We start from the raw sequence: 8,578 nt of genomic DNA on the forward strand, positions 1-8,578 counted from the left end.
GAGCTGCTGCGCAACTAGTGGCAAAGACAACTATACTAGTTGGCAAGGGTGAGGCTAATTGATGCTAGTTGAGGTAACATAGCTACTGAGTTATACCCAGCCTAGCAGCTACACTACAACCTTGAATAAGGTAGCAGATTACAGAGGATTCATGGCTTTTTGTGCATTGAGGATGGCTTAAGCTTCGGGTCTTTCGAAAGCAGATGATGACCATCTGTCCATGAGTGTGTGAGCATGGGAGCTAATGATGATGTTGCTGCTCCTATGTGAAAAGAATGAGCCATGTAGCATCCTGGAGGAAGCATGACTGGCATCTGTTAATACAGGGAACTGAGGAGCTTCCTTTGCTAGTGATATTAAAAATTGCCTCATTATCACGAAAAACAGAATTTTTTCCTATACCAGTGTTTACCCCACAGAAAAAAACTATAACAATTGGGTACAATTCCATCAAAGCAGTAGAAACATTAGCTGGCAAGGATGACAGTTCTTTTGGCTATACATCAGTGAACCACTTATTATTGAAAACAACCCCAAAACCAATGGACGGGGCTTAATCTGTAAACAACTTAACATCTGCTGAATTTTCCAAAGTGTCATTATAAAAAAAAGGTGTGATTCCAATCATTGCACAAAAGAGACCACAATTGCAGCTCATCATTTCATGGAGACTATAGATTTTGCAAAGTCTAGAAGCCTGGATATAAAAGAGCATCCCTGGGGAGTAACACTCACAGCAAAAGTAAGATGCCCAAGCAAAGAAAGCAGTTCTTGTTTTGATGTAACTACTGCCTCAGGTGCCTTTCTCATAACCATTCTGATGCAATTTAATTCATCAAGAGGCAGGGAAGCATCAGGTTGCTATCCAAAGAGAGGCCTAAAACCTATAGATTTGAGCAGGCCTATTGTTTTTTCCTTGGCTAGGGGGCACCTAGTTTTTTAAAAATGTGTTGTAGAGTGGCTGTGCATCAATCCGGAGTCGAATTTGGAAAGTCTGCTAGCAGAAAATTATCTAAGAGATGAAGCACAAAAGGCAATCTACAACTACTGAGAAGAATCCAGCAAAATGCCCCCTACAAAGTGTCACATATTTTTGGGCTGCAATGACAACTGCAGGTAAGTCTAACCAAGAAATACAATTTTCCTTCCATTTAATGCCAAATAGATGCCATTGCGAAAGATCCAAAGGCATCACCTTAAATGCATCTGTGATTTCTAAAACAAGGAGAAGGATGCCAGAGGAATGAGACTATTGATGCTTTGAGTTTTGACATTAGGTGGAGCAGATAAATCAATGATTAGGTACTTTTTCCCCAGAATATTTGCGGGTAGCAGTAGTATTAAAACATGAGCCTATAGTCACCATGTTCAATGCCAAATATGGACTAGAGGGGTATAAAGCCCTCTGCACTGGGCTGAGGAGGAGGGGAACTATGTTCTCTGGAGTGATGGAGCTCCACCCAATACCTTTGAACTCCATTGAACTTCTTTGGGAGAAACTGGAGTGATGAAGTTTTTAATGCCTAAATCAATATTCCTTAGAATTGTTACTTTGTTAAAAATATAATGTAAATTTAGCCAGCTAGGCAGCTCATGCTGTTACCATGCATGCTGATTCATTTTAAGGCAGAACCAGAAGGCCTAAAACAACCCTCTAAAGTAAACACAAATAGCTGATGGTATCTAATTAGCACTGTGCAGAACTCCTGTGAGATGTTCTTCCTTGGCAGTGCCTCTCTACAGCAGTCTTGCCTCGCTCTCCTGAGCTCTCTCAGGGCAGTTTCACACTTGTCCTGAATACTTGAATCCGCACCCAGGACCTATTGTGGGCTCGTTTGGGGAAGGGGATCATTATTAGTGGTTTGCTTTTACGCACAAAAGAATTCCATTCGGACCTGTGAATCAATTGCACAACTCCATACATCACTTTTATGCATGCAGGTTTGCAAAATGGTAGACACTAGCCCAGGGGTCAACAACATGCGGCTCTGGAGCCAAATCCGTTTTTGTTACTGATGGATGGAAACATTTAGGAGCAGACAAAGAACAAACTGGTAAAAAAGCTGCTTTCTTTACAGCTTCTCCATCTTCTTCCTCACTTTCCTCCCTCACTATCATCCTCCAGCTTCTAAACGTAGTCCAGATGAAGAAAGTCTAAATGCCTTATTGATTTTCTCCTGTTTTAATGAGATAAAGAGTGCAGCTCCTCTGAGTCTAACATCTAATGAATCTGGACAGCCAGTTATAAGAAACAGGGATGTCCTTTATTACCACTATTATTAACATTATCAGTATGGCACAGTTTCAGGAGTTAAAGTGATAGATTAGAAAAATTAAACGGTTATAGTTTTGCCCCCTTACATCAAAATGGATCAATCAGTCAAGACACATTTTAATGTCTGAAATTGCTTCGTTAGTTTTACACTGGAGCTACAAGGCTAACAAGCTAACAAGTAATGAAAGTTTATGTACCCTAATTAGCAGGGTGCTAGCTGCATGCTTAAATTATCACACTCAAAGATGTTCAGTAATTGCTAATTTATTTGATGATGTGGTTTCTGACACAGTACGATACACTGTTATCTATAAACATGGACTCTAGTATGGCTGAACACAGTATCATCCCATTATTGTTATATCAGTCATCTGGTGTCTTTTGTTGAGGTCTCCAATTTTCCTAGCTGTTCTAACAATCCTCCTTGGTTTATCTTTGCTTTTTTGATGAAAATGATGCTGAAGGAGACCCATATTTACTGTGTACAGCATTTATACACTTGGTTAAAGCATCACTGTGAACGGAAGAGCCGGACAGCTGCTGAGGTCAGAAAGTGGTGAAAGGATTATCGATGTGGTGAACAAGAGCAGGAGAGAATTTCTCCTACAATCAGAAAGTAAATCTGACAATAACAGCTACAACTGAGACTAAACAGAGCTTGTAAGCTAACATAAAGCCTCTGAGTTACTAGCTCTGTTTAGTCTCAGTTATAGCTGTTATTGTCAGATATGGTAGAAAAAAAATCAATTTCGCTGTCTTGGCTGGACAATAAAGCTCTGTTTTGGTCTTTATTTTTTATTCTTACCAACTTAAAGTCTTTATGTTAGCTTGCTAGCTCTCTTTCTCTTCATGCTGGTTGTTAGCGTTAGCAGTATGAACTTGTATGAGCTACTGTGAAAAGATGAAATAAAGAAACAAAGCAGTTTTCCCATCTTGTCTGGACAGTAATGTTATATTCTGAGCTGTTCTGTGTTACTTTGCAGGTTTATGCTAGCTTGCTGGTGCTCCTTTTCTCTCTGTGCTAGCTGTTAGCTGTTATCATCATTTGCAGCTGCAGAGAGAAAAAGAAATGAAAGCAGATCTGAGCTCCAACTCACCTTAGAAGCTGTGAACACACTGCGGTTCCTGCAGAACCTGCACTTCAGCTGTCTCATCAGTTTCGTTTCTGCTGTTCATAAAATACTTTAACATCAAACTCAGAAAAGTGGCTGTTAAAAAGCTGCTCCAACCGTCCTCCAGGATTAAAGTGTAGAGCAGCAGTAGAATGAATGGAAGCAGCTGAGTGAACTGCAGTGTTGCTCAGAGTCCATTTCACAGCAGGACGAGTCAGTCTGTACTGACCATTTAGACTCACTGATTTCAACTAAAAACTTCTTCATTAGATTCAGCAGAAGTGAGCAGTTTCTTTTGTGCTGAAAACTTTCTGCACAATTCAATTATTTTACTTGGCTGTTTTAAATATTTCTTTTTGGTCAGTTTTGGCATTTACCTACTAAAGGTCACAGTGAAATTCAAACCTAACTTGAAATTTGAGAAGAAGGGAGAGTGTCTCCAAACTTTTGATGAGCAGTGTAAAAATGTTTTTAGCTGCAGCTTCATTCAGTCCAGCATTTTCTGGACGATCAGTCCACAAATCAGTATGATGCTACCAGTGCTAAAGCAGTTCTACATCAAACTGCGCTAAAACCTGATCAGGACAGTGATTTCTTTTGCGTTTCCTTTCTCTCACTGTAAACTGATGGATAAATCCAACTCTTCATGATCTCAAGTCAAGTCAAGTCAGGCTTTATTGTCATTTCAGCTCTATACAAGTAAACAGTGAAACAAAACAATATTCCTCCAGGACCAACACAGGAAGGCAAGTGCAAGATGATACAATATACACAGTGTAGACAAAACAGCACAATAAATAAATAAGAAAGACTTAAAATAAATACAAACAGAACACAGGCAGTACACGGTACTGAGAGTATGTGGAGCTGTGCAAAGGAGGATGTACCCACATCTGTACCACATCTCCAGTTTCCCCAGTAATAACATGTTGTATATTAACTGATCTACTGTACTGGTGTCCTCTGGAGGTTCTCACAAGCCCTGCAGATTTCTTTCCACCACCTCCAGACACTCAGCAGCTCTAAAGATCTGATGATGATCATACGATGATGCTGTGCTCCGTCTACATCTGTCTAACCCTGCATTCACACCGGCAGCGACACGATGTGACAAAGCAGCTGAAAGTCGATGTGGCGATTACCAATAGGAATTGAGCAATGAGCAGCATAGTACGCACTTTATCTCCTCCACTGTGAAATGGTATGCTCCATTTTTGGTTCCTTGATATCTGTTCCTACTAGAGACGGAATAATGGCGTTGGTGTGTTCGTCGCAAATAGACCGTAATCACAAAGACCAAACACTCTTTTCCTCACTAACTGACTGCGCCTACATGGAGATTAAATAAAAATAAGCACACAAGCGATTTCTCACCTGTGAAACCATGGGAACCAACGGTCCGCTCGAGTTCAGAAATGCCCACAGACGATGAGCAATCAGCAATTTGGGCATCAATAGGCAAAAAGTCGCTGCCGCTGTGAACGTAGGGTAATGATCCTGACCGGCTTGTTCTGATAGTCAACCTCCTGCTGGCAGACTGAGCTGGTGGTGATTAGCTCCATTTTTATGGGTTCCGCCCCCTGTAGAAGACCCTCGGAGGAAGGAGTGATGAACCGATTCCAGTCTGAGAGAGGAGAGTGATGGAGATGAGGTAACTGTGGAGCAGTGTGCAGCTTTAAGGAGATGTTAAACAGAGGAGAACAGAAGAAACTGCTGGTGACTGTCCTGAGGACTGAAACAAACTCAGGACCATCCATCCAGCTATCCATCATCTAAACCGCTTATCCTTCTGGGTCACGGTGGGATGCTGGAGCCTATCCCAGCTGTCATTGGGCGGAAGGCAGGATACACCCTGGACAGGTCGCCAGTCCATCGCAGGGCAGACAGACAGACATACACATTCACACACTCACTCACACCTAGGGGCAATTCAGCATGTCCAATCAGCCTGACTGCATGTCTTTGGACTGTGGGAGGAAACCGGAGTACCCAGAGGAAACCCACACGGACACGGGGAGAACAGGCAAACTCCACACAGAAACGACCCTGGTCACCCGGCCGGGAATCGAACCCAGGCCATTCTTGCTGTGAGGTGACAGTGCTACCCACTGCCCCACCGTGCCACCAACTCAGGACCAGAGAACGCAAATTCACAAAGGCAATTCAAAGTGCTTTACATGATTAAAGCAGGAGTAAGGGATGATATACATCCAAACAGGTGACCCATCTGACCAGATCACTGTCCTCCATCTCACCTCCATCACAGTTTCTACCTCTCAGATGGTCTTCGTAATGAGGGGTTTCTGCACTGCAGCTCTACTGTAAACTGCACATTCTCAGTCACCTCCACCATCTGCTCTTACATATCATACTAATGCTCGACCATCTCGCTCACTGAAGACTGTTTACTGATCCCACGGATCTGAATGCAGAGCTCACTTTGGTCTCTGTTCCTGCTGTAACACTGAGGGCTAGTTGCGCAGTCCTTGTAACTAAAGCTCCATCTGTGCTCCAACAATGAACCTCTTTCAGAGACACTCAGATCTTCCACTCTTCATCATCTTCATCCAAAATCGAGGTCAGCTGCAGAGCTGGGAGGATGTTCACAGCTTAACTGTTTAATACAGGTCACCTGTCTGGATCTGCACTTGTTGCGTTTCTCCACTCATTTATTGAGCTTTTTTCTTTTCATTTGCCATTGGTATATCAATTGTAAGGGGCAGTTTTGCCTTTACTGAATTATTAAATGACTAAAATATTCAAAATAGCATTTTAAAGGGCCCATATACTAAAATTAAATGTATTTTATTATTGTTCTTGAGGTTAACATGATGATCTTTGTGTGGTTATATAAAATAATGAACTGTTGTATTTCTTTTTTACATTTTCAACCTTTCTTTAACCCTTAGGCTGTTTCGGTTACTTCAGAGGAGTGGACGGGGTCTAACTGCTGTAAGTGGAATAGATGGTCTAGTAAGAATGTGTTGCTTTTTGTGACATCATAAAAACAATTAATTCGAAACAGATTTCTTTTTTATTGCCATATATTTCCATATATGGGCTGAACATTACTTGCTGGAAATTTTGCAGTGTTTACATAATCATCAAACACTTAAAAAAAGCCAGGAAAACTAAATTTTTGATAAGGGCCCTTTAACTTAATTAGTTTTCTAACCTCTAATACTCTAGTACATGTTTTCAAAACCAGCTCGTACCCTGAGTGCTGGTAATCTCTCCCAATCCAGTACTTATCAGAAACAGAAAGAACAGGGAGTGCATGTTAGATAATGTGAATTGATCTAATCTGCAGTATGTAAAATGTGAGTCACAGCTTCTGGAGCAAAGAGCACAGGTTACTAAGTTAGCTCTTCTCAGTAGTAGATCTCTTTTATGAGCCTTATTTGATTAATGGTTTAATTATAGCCCAGGGGCTTGATTTGCTTTTAACAGAAACATGGTTAAGTGAACGTAGTGCTGAAACCACATTAATCGAGTCGGCTCCACCAAACTTTAACTTTATAAATTTCTCACCTGTCGGCAAGAAAGGTGGAGGTGTAGCTGCTCTATTTGTTACCTCTTTCCAGTGCAAGTAATTATCATTGGGTGATTTCACATCCTTTGAGTATCTTTGTGTGGTTCTAAAAAGGGGCACAGAGAATATTACTAGTAATTGTCTTCAGACCTCTGAAGTACAATGCCAATGTTACTGATGCATTTACAGATATGTTATCTTTTATTTCTGCAGATTTTGGTCATTTTGTTATTGCTGGTGATTTTAACTTACATATTGTCAATCCCAGTGACAGTTCTGTTGGGAATTCTGTTCTATATTAGACTCTTTTAGACTCTTCCAGCATGTGACCAGGAGCACACTCTGTCATGGTCACACTCTGGATGCGGTCATCTCAAAGGGTTAAGGATGTCGCTTTGTCAGATCAGTATTGTGTTTTCTTTGAAATGTGGACCTCACTAAACATCAAGACCAGACACATTTGCTTTAAGAAAAGGTTCATAAGTGTTAGCATTACCCTTCAGCAGAGTGAAGAAAACAGTAATGATCTGCAGCTCAACAGGAGAGTTAAAGCTCTGCAGCAGATACTGATAGAAATGAAAGATCAGTGAAAGTCTCGTTATCGTTACGATCCTCTTTCTGGATGAGAGGAAGAGTGACATGTATTTATGAGGCTTGAATGGAGAACCGTTCCACTTTGAGCATTTTCCCATGCTAATGCTAATGAAAATGCTAATGTTGATGTGATTTATTCCTTCAATAAAGAATATTAGTATAGAAACTTGAAGATGTTCTCCTCAAAACAAGGACCTAAACTCTTTATTCTTATCCAGAATGAAATGTCTGCATCACTGCTGCACCGCTGAGACCAGAATTTATAGCCCATCTTCCCTTAGTCACTGTTTGGCCATCAAACTTTCAGCTCAGGCTGCTTGGTAGCATTTGAATTGCTTGTGCTAACAGACTAAAACAGTTCAGTATTATCTCAAAGTAAAGTTTCAGAGCTCAGAGAGGAGAAGATCTGAAACATTTTATCACTGTAAAATGAACTGGATCTAAAAGGATTCTGGAAAGCAGGTTTACATTAATCATTGAGGAGCTCTTTTAGTCAGAGCTTCATTCGTCTAAACTTAATACTGAACATTTTAAACTCTGTATTGTACCAACAGCCAATCAGATGTCACTGGTATTTCTCCTTCCGTCACCCACTTTACTAAACACTACTGCACTTTATAACACTGCATATGAGTCATTACGTCACGCCGTGAAATGTGTTTCTGAGTGCAATGATCACTATTCAGTATATATGTTATAATGTGATATTTATAAGAGTAATATTTAATAAACATTCTAGTAACTGCTGTGTTTAGCTGTGCTGTATGTCACACTGTACAAGCTGCTGTGTTGAACTGTATTTCCCTTCAAGATGAATAAAGTTTATCTTATCTTAAACAAAGGAAAGGAAACAGGTTTAGCAAAGGACTTTTATTTACACCAAATTAAATGCCAGATTGCACTATTAAAAACTCCATGTGAACAAACCTTAACAGCGTAATGACCCTGACATTCTGAGAGGTTAATCACTATTAATAGACTGTGATCAAATATAGTTAGGTGAGGAAAAACAGACATTTAGGCCTAATCCCATTTCACCCCTTGCACCTACCACTTAGCCCTACC

The 8,578-nt window shown here is 40.6% G+C and overlaps 1 protein-coding gene across 2 annotated transcripts in view; it reads left to right on the forward strand.

Moving 5' to 3' along the window:
- Positions 1 to 8,578, forward strand: part of LOC118800569 (E3 ubiquitin/ISG15 ligase TRIM25-like) — a 54,341-nt gene that overhangs the window by 10,575 nt on the left and 35,188 nt on the right. The gene's annotated exons all lie outside the window — the stretch shown is intronic.

Source organism: Colossoma macropomum, unplaced genomic scaffold, assembly GCF_904425465.1.
Source record: "Colossoma macropomum unplaced genomic scaffold, Colossoma_macropomum, whole genome shotgun sequence".
Lineage (NCBI taxonomy): Eukaryota > Metazoa > Chordata > Actinopteri > Characiformes > Serrasalmidae > Colossoma > Colossoma macropomum.